Below are 16,194 nucleotides of genomic sequence, written 5' to 3' on the forward strand. Positions count from 1 at the left end.
CTATGCTCCAGGGCAAAACATCCCAGCTTTCCAGCCTCTCCTTATAACTCAAATCCTCCAGTTCCAATTGCATCCTTGTTAATATTTTCTGAGCCCTCTCCGATTTAATGAAATCCTTCCTATAGCAGGGCGGACCAGAACTCCATGCAGAATTCCAAAAGTGGCCTCACCAACCTCCTGTACAACTGCAACATGACATCCCAAAGCTTATATGCAACAAAAGCGAGCGTGCTAAATGCCTGAACCTCTATGTCTCTCTGTTTGATAACCCTCCACAGGACCCTACTATTAACTGTATAAGCCCTGCCTTTGTTCATCAAATTCATCTCGCATTTATCCAAAGTAAACTCCACCTGCCAATCCTTGGCCGATTGGCTCAGCTGATCAAGATCCCTTTGTAATCTTAGGTTATACCACCGAGTTTGGTGTCATCTGCAAAATTAGTAGCTATGCCTTTTAAATTCTTATCCACATTGTTGGCATCTGGTCCCTCCAAAAACTGGTATAGTTTACCCTGTCTACAGATTCTGTAACATCAATAGAAATAGTGGAGTGAGTATAACATGAACATTAATCTATTAAGAAGCATTACCTCATTCGCCTCCCCACCCAAGACTACTTCCCCATCATTAATCCAGTTTGCCACATAGGATTATGCATGTCACTACTTGCTTCCTAAATGATCAAGCAGTCTTGATCATTAGAGTTCAAGTCAATGCGCCCATTCTTCTACCTAGGAGTCAACATTACAGAAAGACAAACAGCAAAGCCTGTTCAAGTAAATACCTGGTGAATATAATTACAAGCTATACCTAGTTTATTGAATTATCACTCTACAAGTAGCATGAAAATAAAGATCAGACAAAATAAATATACCAATATAAATTTAACAAAAACACCTCCAATGTTAATCTTCTCCTAGCATCCTCCCTTTAAATGTTGATTTGGTAACAGCATATCTCCAAGAAACCTGAAAAAAAAAGTTTGTAAAGCTCCTGTGAATCACATGTTGTGCACAAAGAACGAACTAACAAAAATTGTGCAAAAATGTATTTCTATATATTGAAGTTTACTTAGCATGTTATAATTTAAGCCCTTCTCTATGCCCTCCTTGCATTTTTTTAAAAAAAAGTTGTCACATTTGTTTGCTCCTCTGTGCTGACTTTCGAGTCAGAGTCATGCAGCATAGGGACAGGCCTTTCCCGGACAATATTATTTTCATATAGTAAGTTTCTGTTCTGTTATACAAGATTCCAACTAACTGTTCGGTTGTATTTTATTTCAAAACAGACCCCAGCAAAGGTTGTTTCATTCTTATTTTTTAATTCCTATTTAAAATGATAACAGAAGCTTTCCGCTGTATCTGACCCCCTGTGCTGTATCTGTCCTGGAAGTGTTTGATGGGACACCATGTAGAAAGAGCTTTTTATACAGTTTAAAAGAGTGGAGAGGGCTTGATCCTTTATCAAACTCTGTGCTATCCTTGTCATGTGAGTGTTTCATGGACGCAGCGTGAAGGAAGTTTTATTCTGTATCCAACTCCAATCTGTGCCCGTCCTGGGTATGTTCGATGTCGAGAGAACTTTAAAAAAGAATAGAAACATACACTGGACAATGCATTAATTTAGTAACTTTTTGTTTTCTTATATAAAGTTCCATATAACTGTTAATTTGTGTTTTATTTTGATGCAGTGCTTGAGCACGGGTGGTTCGACTATTATTTTTGACTTCCTGTTTTAAAAAGAGTAAAGAGAGCTTTCTTTTATATCTAACCCTGTGTTGTGCCTATTCTGCAAGCATTTGGTGGAGACAATGTTGAGGAAGCTTTACTTTCAGTTTAAGAGTGAAGAGAACTTTTCATTCAGTTTAAAAAGAGCACAGGCAGCCTTACTCTCTAGCTAACCTTGTACGGACTTGATCCTGGGAATGTTTCCTGAGGAGAATGTAGAGGCAGCCTTTATTTGAAGTTTAAAAGGGTAGAAACAGGTGCTTCGGCTCACCATGTCAATGCTGACCAAGAAACGCCAAGCTATACTGATCCCATTTACCTGCACTTGTTTTCTCATTAGCTCCGTTTGTGCCATTAATGGTCATTCCAGGTAGAATGACCATAAATGAGGCACAGGAAGATCAACAGATGACGAGTTGGTTGACACTGCACTTCGTCTTCATTTCAGTGGTGACCTGCTCAGGTTGATGACATTAGGGAACAACTCATTCTTGGCAAGCAAACCTTAAAAGTAATCTGCAATTGCTCACACGCATGTTCTGTCAATCAACCACATTGGAGTTAAGCCTCTTATGCACCTTGGAAGATATTCCTCTTTAGGTTAATCATGTACCTGAAAAGTGGCACTCCTGGTCTTATGATGGATAAAGGCTTCCTAGCAACAACTGGTTCAATTCAGCAGCATTGGACATGGCGCTGGGGATGCAATTTTCTGCATACTTACTATTCATGAAAATGTCATATTTTCCTGTAATATTATTCTGGTTTTACTTGTTTCCCCAATTACTTGACCAGGTTGAATGAATAATTAAAGCAACTTGGTGCATTTCCAATGAATAATGCAATAGGTCAAGGTAGAATTGGAATAAGGCTCTGCCCCTCAATCAATATATTAAATGCCAAGACCTAAAGCAGGATGTTCTCAATATTTTTGCAAATACAACAACTGCTATTCTGTGGGAGCCATTCGAGTGCTGCATGTGGAAATAGTCATCTTAAACTTAATCCAACTGTTACATAAAGTAACACCAGGTGCAAGCGTGAAATGAAGTCTGTAGGTTGAAGTTCTACCCAGATACTTGAGCACAAAATGCAGATTGACATTTCTGGTTAAACACTATGGGATTGCTGTAAGTAGGAGACGCTGTTTATCTGAGGTGATGTTGAAACTGAAGGCCTATCTGCCCTATCAGATCAATGTAAACATCCTAAAGCATGGTTTCAAAGAAATCCATCTGAGTTCTCCTCAGTTTATTTGCAAATATATATTCCCTCAACCGACAACAATAAAATAGAATAGTTGGTTATTATCACATTTGTTGCTTGTGGCATGCCTGCATGCAGAGATCAGCTGCATCTTTCATGAGAACCTGAGAAATAAAAGCACATGGAGGCCATTTGGCCCTTTATTCTGCTGTCCAATTATTGATGATAATGGCTGATTTTCTACCTCCAATGCACCTACCCGCACTAATCCCTAAATTCAATTGTTTTCAAAATATGTGCATCTGTCTTAAACATATTCAGCTACTGAGCATCCAAAGTTTTAAAACGTAGGGAATTCCAAAATCCTGTAGCTTTTTGAGTAAAAAAAAAGCTTCTTCATCTCCATCCTAAATTGTGGATGCTTTATTCTGTGAGTCCCAGTTCCAATATCCCAAGCTGGGCAAATATTCTCCTGGCATCCACCGATTTGAGCCCTGTTAGAATTTTACATGTTACCATACCACAAAAATATTTCCATGTTCATGAAAGATGCTGGATAAATGCAAGAACTTCTTCATTTCTTCCATTAAGCCTTTTAAAAGTAATTGACCAAACCTTTAGACATGATAGGGGGAAAAATGAAATTAAGCAGTTAGTCAGAGAATCATGGAGTCACACAGCATGGAAAGGTACCCTTCAGTCCAACCAGTCCATGCTGACCATAACCCCAAATCAAACTAGTCGCACATGTCTGTGCTTGACCCATATCCCTCCAAACATTTCCTATTCATGTGCTTATCCAAATGCCTTTTAAACATTGTAACTGTAGCTACATCCACCACCTCATCTGGAAGTTCAGTCCATACATGGACCACCTTCTGTGTAAAAAATGTTGCCCATCATGTCTCTTTTATACCTTTTTCCTCTCACCTTAAAAATATACCCCCTTGTCTTGGACTCCTCCACCCTAAGGAAAAGGCACCTACCATTCACCTTATCTTTACACCTCATGAATTCTATCAACCCCTATAAGGTCACACCTCAACCTCCTATGCTCCAGTTAAAATTGCCCCAACTTATCACAGTCTATCCTTATAACTCAAAGCCTCCAGTCATGGTAACATCCTTGTAAATCTTTGCTGCATGATTTACAATTTTAAACATACTGCCTCAATAGTTTGCAGAAGAACAACTGAGGGAAAGCTTACGGGAGTGGATCCGATTGCATAGCCCTTTCAAATAGCTAACATAAGTACAATGGCCTTCTCCTATGTGCCATTACTACTTATTAAACAGGCTCCCTAGAACAGTACCTTCCAAAGCCACAATTACTCACATGCAGCAGGACATGGAGAGCAGATACATGGGAATGTGGCCTCCTACAAATTCCCCTCTAAGCCACTCACATCCTGACTTGGAAATATATTGTTGTTACTGCTGTTGGCGTGACAAAGTCCTAGAACTCGTATCCTAATAGCATTGTGAGTCTAGCAACACTAAATGGACTGCAGTGGTTTAAGAAGGCAGATCATCACAGCCTAAGCAAGGGCAAGTAGGGATAGGCAAAAAAATGCTGATCTAGCCTGCAACACCCATGTACCATGAGTAAATGAAAAAAGAACCTTAAAAAAAAACTTTTGTTCATATTTACTCTTTCCACAGCTGGTTTAATTGTTACATTAAAATGAAACTTTAAATATGATCTTGCTCTGTCTAGTACATGGTCATTATCCTTTATATTTTGCTAAGTTTCCTGATTCCTGCAAGTTTGAAATAATTGGGTCTAAGCTCAAAACATTGTAGCTTCACTGAGTGTAGGTCTTGGAGCATTTTGTGTGGTTGGTAAACAGATATATTACTCACTCAGCATATGACTGTCGGGCAGCGGTAAAATGTGGATATACACTCCCCACATTAGCTCCTATTCTTTTACAAGTAACAGTATAACATATTTTTGAACTGAATTCCAGACGAGTGTCGAATCACAATTCAAACTGAATCATCATTCGGTAAGGTGCCGAAAGTCCAGAAATTAACACAATGCAACCTGTGTGTTTATCTATTCATTTTATTCATAAACCATCAAGAACAATGATTCATTGTGCTTGATATTCTAAACAAAAAAAATTACACATTCTCTCTTCCTCCCTCAGCTCAAGTCTAAAGTTCAAGGAGATATGTATACCTTTTAACTAAATAGAGCAAAAATCATATTGAAAAGTAAATACAGGATTTTTTCCTCAACAACACAATTTGCAAATTATTTAGATAATAAAATGTGAGGCTGGATGAACACAGCAGGCCAAGCAGCATCTCAGGAGCACAAAAGCTGACGTTTCGGGCCTAGACCCTTCATCAGAGAGGGGGATGGGGAGAGGGAACTGGAATAAATAGGGAGAGAGGGGGAGGCGGACCGAAGATGGAGAGTAAAGAAGATAGGTGGAGAGAGTATAGGTGGGGAGGTAGGGAGGGGATAGGTCAGTCCAGGGAAGACGGACAGGTCAAGGAGGTGGGATGAGGTTAGTAGGTAGATGGGGGTGCGGCTTGGGGTGGGAGGAAGGGATGGGTGAGAGGAAGAACCGGTTAGGGAGGCAGAGACAGGTTGGACTGGTTTTGGGATGTAGTGGGTGGAGGGGAAGAGCTGGGCTGGTTGTGTGGTGCAGTGGGGGGAGGGGACGAACTGGGCTGGTTTAGGGATGCAGTAGGGGAAGGGGAGATTTTGAAACTGGTGAAGTCCACATTGATACCATATGGCTGCAGGGTTCCCAGGCGGAATATGAGTTGCTGTTCCTGCAACCTTCGGGTGGCATCATTGTGGCAGTGCAGGAGGCCCATGATGGACATGTCATCTAGAGAATGGGAGGGGGAGTGGAAATGGTTTGCGACTGGGAGGTGCAGTTGTTTGTTGCGAACTGAGCGAAGGTGTTCTGCAAAGCGGTCCCCAAGCCTCCGCTTGGTTTCCCCAATGTAGAGGAAGCCGCACCGGGTACAGTGGATGCAGTATACACCAGCATTCCGCATGGAGATGGCCTCAAGGCACTCCGCTTCTTCCTGTCCTGTAGGTCCGACCAGTCCCCCTCCACCGACACTCTCATCCGCCTAGCTGGAACTCGTCCTCACACTCAACAACTAAAAAAATCTCTTTTGACTCCTCCCACTTCCTACAGACTAAGGGGGTGGCCATGGGCACCCGCATGGGCCCCAGCTATGCCTGCCTCTTTGTAGGTTACGTGGAACAGTCCCTCTTCCGCACCTACACAGGCCCCAAACCCCACCTCTTCCTCCGGTACATTGATGACTGTATCGGCGCTGCCTTTTGCTCCACAGAGGAGCTCGAACAGTTCATCCACTTCACCAACACCTTCCACCCCAACCTTCAGTTCACCTGGGCCATCTCCAGCACATCCCTCACCTTCCTGGACCTCTCAGTCTCCATCTCAGGCAACCAGCTTGTAACTGATGTCCATTTCAAGCCCACCGACTCCCACAGCTACCTAGAAGACACCTCCTCCCACCCACCCTCCTGCAAAAAATCCATCCCCTATTCCTAATTCCTCCGCCTACGCCGCATCTGCTCCCACGATAAGACATTCCACTCCCGCACACCCCAGATGTCCAAGTTCTTCAAGGACCGCAACTTTCCCCCCACAGTGATCGAGAACGCCCTTGACCGCGTCTCCCGTATTTCCCGCAACACATCTCTCACACCCCGCCCCCGCCACAACCGCCCTAAGAGGATCCCCCTTGTTCTCACACACCACCCTACCAACCTCCGGATACAACGCATCATCCTCCGACTCTTCCGCCATTTACAATCCGACCCCACCACCCAAGACATTTTTCCATCCCCACCCCTGTCTGCTTTCTGAGAGACCACTCTCTCCGTGACTCCCTTGTTCGCTCCACACTGCCCTCCGACCCCACCTCACCCGGCACCTTCCCCTGCAACTGCAGGAAATGCTACACTTGTCCCCACACCTCCTCCCTGACCCCTATCCCAGGCCCCAAGATGACATTCCACATTAAGCAGAGGTTCACCTGCACATCTGCCAATGTGGTATACTGCATCCACTGTACTCGGTGCGGCTTCCTCTACATTGGGGAAACCAAGCGGAGGCTTGGGGACCGCTTTGCAGAACACCTCCGCTCAGTTCGCAACAAACAACTGGACCTCCCAGTCGCAAACCATTTCCACTCCCCCTCCCATTCTCTAGATGACACGACTATCATGTGCCTCCTGCACTGCCACAATGATGCCACCCGAAGGTTGCAGGAACAGCAACTCATATTCTGCCTGGGAACCCTGCAGCCATATGGTATCAATGTGGACTTCACCAGTTTCAAAATCTCCCCTTCCCCTACTGCATCCCTAAACCAGCCCAGTTCGTCCCCTCCCCCCACTGCACCACACAACCAGCCCAGCTCTTCCCCCCCACCCACTGCATCCCAAAACCAGTCCAACCTGTCTCTGCCTCCCTAACCGGTTTTTCCTCTCACCCATCCCTTCCTCCCACCCCAAGCCGCACCCCCATCTACCTACTAACCTCATCCCACCTCCTTGACCTGTCCGTCTTCCCTGGACTGACCTATCCCCTCCCTACCTCCCCACCTATACTCTCTCCACCTATCTTCTTTACTCTCCATCTTCGGTCCGCCTCCCCCTCTCTCCCTATTTATTCCAGTTCCCTCTCCCCATCCCCCTCTCTGATGAAGGGTCTAGGCCCGAAACGTCAGCTTTTGTGCTCCTGAGATGCTGCTTGGCCTGCTGTGTTCATCTAGCCTCACATTTTATTATCTTGGAATTCTCCAGCATCTGCAGTTCCCATTATCTCTTGCAAATTATTTAGTTGTGTTTTAAAATTGATTTCAGTAATCCCAGCTGTTTGATCAGAGAAAATGTTTGTTTACAAAAAACCTTGAGGCAGAGTATGCAAACTGAACCAAATTCTTTGTTCTCAAATCACTTTAAAGCAAAATGGTGGTTCCAGCATTATTTCTTCTTTAATACACTGCAAATTCCTTCACTTGTGCAAGTACATTTTATTCTTTCACTTATGTACAGGGTGCAGTCCTGCCCTTTCCACACCTGCTTCTTTATCTCCCAGTCTGCATTGCCACTCTCTATCAGCTGCACCTGTGCTCTAACTCGTACCACTGCTCACATAAATACCATCAAGGGCCTTGACCCGAGGAACTTGAAATACATAACATTTAACTCCTCACTCTCCAAATTAACCTTTGCAAAAAGAGCAGAAAGATGCACCCAAGATCCAATACTCACTCGCCTTGACTAGCAGGGGAAATGTTCAATATTAAATTGAAATGGCTCTAGATCCAAGTACACACAGGCACAAGCCAAACAGCTGAATTAATAATTAATGGATTTATCAGAGACTAATTTTTCCAATGCTGAATGCAAACTGAAACATAAAAGCCAAAGAACTAATGCTGATCAAACTAGAATTATCACCGACTTGAGAAGCATTTTCAAAAGGCTTTAACCTGATTTTGATCTGTTATGTGGTATCTTAATCATTATGTTAAAATAGAAATGTATATTTTATGTGATTATTAGTAAGGGGCTGTTGGTTATAAATGGACCGTTGAAACTGGTTATCTTGTATGTCTACCAGATTGAACACAGATTTGTGCCTATTTCCCCATTTGCCAAGTTCCTGATGACATATGATAAGAAATGGTAATTTGTCTCACAGCAGAAGACTGAATCTGTAAATATTACTTCAAGCCACTTTTGCACAATTAGAGTCATACAGCATGGAAACGGGACCTTTGGTCCGACTAGTCCATGCTGAACATAATCCCAAGTTAAACCAGTCAGACCTGCCAGTGCTTGGCCTGTTTCCCTCCAAACATATTTTTTATTCACATACCTATCCAAATGCCTTTTAAACATTGTAACTATACCCACATCCATCACTTCCTCTGGAAGTTCATTCTATACACAAACTACTCTCTCTGCAAAAAGGCTACCCCTCATGTTTTTATTGAAATCTTTCTCATCTCACCTTACAAATATATCCCCTATCTTGAAATCCCCCACCCTAAGGAAAATATACCTGCCATTCACCTTATTTATACCCCTCCTGATTTTATAAACATTTCCTTCATTCATTCATTCGTGGGATAAGGGTGTCGCTGGCTAAGCTGCATTTAGTGCCCATCCTTAATTGCCCAGAGGGCTGTTAAAAGTCAACCACGTTGCTGTGGGTCTGCAATCACATAAAGCCCAAACCAGATAAGGATGGCAGTTTCCTTCCCTAAAGGGTATGAGTGAACCAGATGGGTTTTTTTCCCCCCCAACAATCAGTAATGGATTCACAGCCATAATTTGATTCTTAATTCCAGATATTTATTGAATTCAAATTCCACCATTTGCTGTGGCAGGTTTCAAACCCAAGCCCACAGAACGTTATCTGGGTCTCTCGATTAACAGTCCAGCAATAACACCGATAGCCATCTCCTCTCTAAGATCATGCCTCAACATCCTATCCTCCAGTGATAGGAGTCCTGGACTATCCTTATAACTCAAACCCTCCTGGTAAAACTTTTCTGAACCTTCTCCATCTTAATAAAATTCTCCATATCAGGGAGACCAGAACTGGACACATTCAACTAGAAGAAGCTGAAGAACAGATCCATTCTGTGTTCTATGTACTAGAAAAGCTACTGTGAGTTCAGAGGCCTGTGCTCAAGTCCCACCTGCTTCAGAGGTATGTAAAAACATCTTCTGAGCAGGAAAACTATCTGCTACAAAACTATGGAGTCATAAGTGAGGACAAAAGTAGCAGAAAACTCAGACAACAATTTCCATTTGCATTCTCCTCGCTATGATTGGAAGAGGCCAAATCAAATAAAAATATCCTTAAACACAGTGGCATTTTAAAAATAGGCAAGTTAAGATCTAAACTACATGCATAAGTATCTAAAAAAATTCATGTTGAGTCAGAAGTCCATTTGCCTGAAGTATCCCTGCTAACAAAACTGGCAATGCATGAAGTTTTGCCATTGTGTCTGTCTAGGAGACTAGTATAGAATACTCATCACATCGTCTTTGGGCAGTCAATTTATTCCATCATTCATCAACCAGGCCTTCAATAATTGAAGCCCAATGTATTTCTCCTGCTGCTGTAATTGCTTTAAATTTCTTCAAAATGAGTTTAACAAGTCCAAATTCAGTCAGTTACTGGAGAATAGGACACACCTGTGTGGCTTCAGTTGGCTGCCAGTCCCATCTCTTATTTACTAAGGGTAGATCAAAGCAGGCGATTGAAGCATATTATAGAGTAAAGCATGGAGCATTAAATCAGTTGGTGCAAGAATGGTTCATTTTGGAGAATTGTCAGTCCCCTTTGTGAAGCTTTGTTGCTGTCACATGTTGATTACAATAGTTGGTTTATTTATACTGATCCACTGAGATTTTAGATATATGCTTATGCTCATAAATTTGAGCATAGACTTCCATGTAGCATTGTCTTGGCAAAACTAACACATTGCGTGCAATGCATGCTTGGCACATTTTGATTATATATTTGGGAACTTGTAATCAGTCAATTCATTAGTATAAGTGATGATAGAGTTGATCATATTCAAATTGGCCTCTTGTGTTTAAAAAAAATCAGTTAAAAGGGGGAAAACAGGTCCCCTCAACTCTTATTGTTACCTGCTATCCTTTTGTGTAAGGTTTAATTTCTTTGTTCTTTATACATGCATAGGATGGGAATAGAGGAATACAATTCTAGGAAGGGTAGGGGGTTTTAGTTGTGATGGGCAGCATGTCAGTGCAGGCTTGGAGGGCCAAAGGGCCTGTTCCTATGCTGTAATTTTCTTTGTTCTGTGTTTAATTGGGTACAGTAAGAGGCGTGTTGTTTTCCTGCAGCAGGTCAAAGGATTTAGACAGTTCTCAATACTCTAACGAAAACAACTATTGCTGGAGAACACAATGGGTCAGAGAGCATCCATGGAGAGACAACATCCATGGGGAGAGAGAGACCAAGTTAGCATTTCAAGTCTAGATGGCTTTTCATTGTAGCTGAGGTGAGGACACTTCAGCTCTGAAGAAGAGTCATCTAAACTTGTAACGTTAGCTTGCTGTCTCTCCACAGATGCTGCCTGACCTGCTGTGATCTCCAGCAATAGTTGTTTTCAGTATAGATTCCAGCATCTGCAGTAATTTACTCCTCTCTCTAGTTACTCTGATGCCCATCCACATTCTGTGGATGAATGAATTGATTGATAGTTTCACCATATCAAATGTAACAGCCTAAGGACTGAGACTGCATCAGATATTGGATTTTGACAGAATTCAGGTTGGGTAATTTGGCAGTTGCTGATTTGGGACAACCCAAGCCAGATGAGGTCAAGGTTCACTTGGAATGTGGGTACAGACTAGCTTGCAAGTCATGGAATAGGTAACACATCTGACAATATGCAGAGCCTGACCAAATTATCCAGCCACATTAATTTTAATTGAGTGAAATAAAATGAATTGATGTATTACACATTCTAAAAGTGCCCAGTTTTTGGCATCACTGGTTTTTAGACAGTTGTTTTTGAGAGGTCATACCTGTGGCTGTAGACACTTGCACATGTTATTTGTTGTACTTTTTTTCTGTGATTCTTACTAACATAGCAAATTTTGGTATTTTTCATTGTGCAATGATGAATGGATGAAATGTACTGAAAATGCTGTAAATCACAATAGGCCAGGCAGCATCCATTGAGATGGAGCAAGCTAATGTTTCTCATCTAGATGACTCTTCATGAGCTCTGATGAAGAGCCATCTTGATTTGAAACGTTAGCTTGCTCTCTCCATCAATGGTGCCCGAACCGCTGTGATTTCCAGCCCTTTTTGTTTCCAGTCCAATTTCCAGCACCTATAGTAACTTGCTCCTACATCTATTTACTGGCATAGGGTTTAATCATCACGTGAGTGATTCCTTCACTGAAATCTCTACTAATACCTGTGTGAGATAATATCTGTTTTTCTTAGTAGTTCAGATCAGAACAGGGTCCATATATGATGCCAACTCACTGAATGTGGTCCACAGGATAGACTATCTCAAATAGGTTGTTTAAAGTTCATAAGTATTCACATTTTAACTATTTGTAAAAAAAGCTCGAACAGAAAACTCAGACTGAAGAACTTCCATCCCCAACAGTTACTGATTGATCTACCCAACAGGAAATTCTCTCCCACTTGTACATCAGCCCAGCTGGCTGGAAGGTGTGTTTTGCTACAGTGTCCTTGGCAGAATAAAATATCCCAAGGTACTTCACAGGAATGTAATTAGATAAAGACTTGGTACCATATCAAAGTTTGGACGGGGTCAAAAAGTACAGTCTCTGCGATAGGTGTCAAAGAACATACGAGAAACAGAGAATGAGGTGGAGAGCAAGAGAAATCAAGGGAAGAATATTCAGCATTGAGAGCTTAGACAGCTTCAGATGCTGATAGTGGAGGCTAACATTCGGAATAATGAAGAGTCTTTAGTGGTAGGAGGTGGCAGAGAAAGGAACTGGGTAGCACGATGTACAAATTTGAACATTATGTTGATGGACTGGGCACCAGTTTACGTCAGCAAGCACTAACATGAGGGAATAGGCCAGAAAATTTAGCACAAAGCCTGTGGAACTTGGAATTAAGTCAGAGGTTTTATGAAGTTCCACTTCGCCAATTCTTTCTGGAGTTAGTAAGATTCCACAAATTAATTTAAAAGCCTCAGAAGATTTGTGGTTGCTTCACCAGTCCTATTTCAAAGTTGTTATTGGTTACAGATAAACAGTTCCCACAGATCTGTGGAATGGTGAAAGAAAATAATTCTCAGACACAACCAACAAATAATCTTCCTCCTGGTGAGAATGCAACTTTTTATGGAATTAAACATATTTTTATGGGTGATCATGTGCATTGAAGAGTAAGTATTCTGAGAATGTTCAGTTCCTTAAGAAGAGCCCAGACAGTGAATTAGAAACTGCGGATCTATTCCCAATAATGAAACATTTGTGACATTAGTGTCAGTAGCAGAGAAGAAAAATACTCTGAAAAAATCCAAAGCAAGTCTTTTCAACTTATAGCATTTGAAAATGATGGCAAAATATTTTTAGCAAATGAAGCCTAGGTTTGTTTTTTGTGTCACAAAAACATTTGAATTTATCCTGCAAATTTTACACAGCGAGATATCATAAAATGCCTTGCAACCATTGAATTGTTCTTTCCGATATCAAACCTTATTGAAATGTAGGAATTCATAGACAACATAGGAACAGAAGTGGGCCATGCAGCCCCTTGAGCCTGTTCTACCATTCAATGAAATAATGGTTGATCTGTGACCTAACTCCATATATGGCCTAGGGCCTATATTTTTAATATCCTTTGTTTAACAAAATTTATTTGGTTCAGATTTAAAACTAACAACTGATCCAGCATCAACTGCCATTTGTGGATGAGAGTTCGAAACATCTCCATCCTTTGTGTATAGAAGTGCTTTCTAACATCTCTCCTGAATGATCTGACCCTAAGTTTCAGGTTATGCCCCCTAATTTTAGCATCTCTAATAAGTGGAAATATTTTATCTTAAACTACCCTGTCGTTTCCTGTTAATACATTGAAGATTTTGATCAGATCACCCCATAATCCTTAAAATTCTAGAGAAGACAGGCCTCATTGTATAAACTCTCCTCCTAACTTAACCCTGAAGTCCAGATATCATTTGTGTAAACCTACATTGTACTCCCTACAAGGCCAATTTATTCTTCCTAAGAGGTGGTGCCCAGATCTGCTCACAGTGCTTCAGGTGGTATCTAACCAAGATTTTGCATGAATGCAGCATGACCTTTGCATTGCAATACTCTAGTCCCCTAGATGTGAGCAAAGGCTTCACACAATGTAATAATGACCCAATAATCTGTACCTTTAGAGAATGTGGTTGAGGTATAATAATTAGTCAATATCCATCTTCACTACTTTTCTTTAAAATATACCATTGAATCGTTTACCTGCACGTAAGAGAGTTGGTAGGATCTGAGTATAGTGTTTCATTCAACATGTGCATCTCTGATACTGCAGCATTCACTCAGTATTGGCACTGGGAGTCAATGCTGACTTACGTGGCAAGACCATGGGTATGTGATGTGAGCTTGTGGCTTTCTGGCTGGGGAATTAAGTGCTTTTAAATGAAGCACACAATCACTAATGCTGTTTTTACCAGTTAGTTTCAACCACGTTACCCTGAATTTCTTTCAATGAAAGAATATTGAAAAATGGCTTCTGCCTCAACAAGTGGCATACTTGGCACAGGGGAGTAATGGATCAATACTATGTATATCTCCAGCAGTATAATATTAACTCAGAGTGACAAGAAGCAAGCATTGTATTTCAATGTAAGCAAGTTGCCTACTGTCCTCCTTGGTCACTCCAGACCAGCTACCTGCTTAGCTCTACATTATGCCGACAGGGAACACTTGCACACATAACTGTACCATCCATAGGGGACAGCGCAACTGTCAACTCATTTGAATCCGTTCTGAAAGACAGTCATGTGCCATCATTCTACTATCACCAAACTGACAAGCTTCTATTAACTGGAGCTGCAAACAGCGCTTGAGGGATAGCAACCACTTCTTAGCTCACAGCCTCGGTGTTGTCTTTAACATGAAGGAGTATCGGACCCACTGCAGAGCTCACAAGAAAAACTCAGTTTGAACAAAGTGCTGGTGTTGTGTTTTACCATCGTCTGGTTTGGTTATTAAGCAGAAACTCTGTCTCCTACCGAAATCGCAGGATAGAATCCTTGATGAACATCAGGTCCCCAGAAGAGTGTCTTTATCCGGGAGGTAATATAAATGAGTTTAGTCAGCAGTTTAAAAAAAGGCATTGGCGTGTTTTTTAATTAAACAAAGTGAGTTATTCTGACGGAAATCAAAGGCAAATGGTAGAACAATTGCTGGTGTGCTTTCAGAAGACTGAGTGTAAATTGTAAAGTTGACTTTTCTCCCCGGAAACCTTCCTTTAACCTGATTATGACCAAAAAAGTGTCCATCTGTTTGTATCTTATGATGGCACCTTTTCAATAACAATAAATCAGTAAGAAAAATGGGTAACAAGATTTTTTCCCTATTAGCTCTCTTGTCTTGATGGATATTATATTATGGAACCGATCAGCTCTTACGTGCACATTTATGAGTTCAAATTATGTTAACAATTCTTCAGATCTTACCCCTCCACCCAAAGCACCACACTCCCCATAAAACTCTTAGCTTGAGGGCACAGGCACCAATTGTAGAGTGCTTTTGAAACACAATGGCTGAGGTGTCACTGTGCTCTTTTTCACTCCCGCAAACTCAGGGAGTCTGCTGAGAAACACAGGCTTTTATCCTGTGATTTCCCCTTTTAATATTTTCTGTTGTTTGATTTCTCTTTTGCCTCTTCAGTGAGCAATTTAAAATCTTGCCAAAGAACCTTCATGTTATTGTTTTAATCTAATCCTGAAGACCAAATGGACTGTTTATTTACTTAACCAAGCAGCTTCTAATAACATCTTTTGTAATTGACTAAAGTAATGTTAAAAGCAAAAATAGTGCCACTTCATAACACCCCATTAAAGTCACTTACATGCCCTCCATGTCAATACTATTTACTGCAGCTGTAGAGCTTCATAGACTATGCAGCTAAAGATAGCTATCTTCCCTCCTGTGCATTAACTTGCGATTATAATTGCAACACGAAAGCAAAGCAGATTCTCTCCACATTGTTGTTACCCCAATAATGCTGCAGTAGTTTATTCATTATTGGGGTGTGGGCATTGTTGGCAAGGCTAGCATTTATTGTGCATCCCTGAATGTGCTTACAAATGTGGTGGTGGTCTTCCTACTTGAATCGTTGCAGTCTTTGGTGAAGATGCTTACTTGACACTCAAAGGTAATTAGTTGCAGAATTATGATCGGAACACCAATAAACGTCCAAGGTGGAATGATGTGTGACTTGGAAGTGATGTTGAAAATGCATCAAGAGGAATCAGGATGCGTCTTGAATACAGAAAAAGGGAATTAACTGGACGTTGATGGTTCCTCTTTGCTTCGGTGTGATGTTCGGATCTTGATTTCTTCACTACTATTACTTAAAGTCAATGAGGTCAGCACCCTTGCAAAGCTAAAATTGCTTTTCACTGATGCTGAACATATCAATCCCAAATTTAATTTCTTGCTTGGTGAGAACAGAATATGCACTGTGTTAAAGATA

The sequence above is a fragment of the Stegostoma tigrinum genome, chromosome 33, assembly GCF_030684315.1.
Source record: "Stegostoma tigrinum isolate sSteTig4 chromosome 33, sSteTig4.hap1, whole genome shotgun sequence".
NCBI lineage: Eukaryota > Metazoa > Chordata > Chondrichthyes > Orectolobiformes > Stegostomatidae > Stegostoma > Stegostoma tigrinum.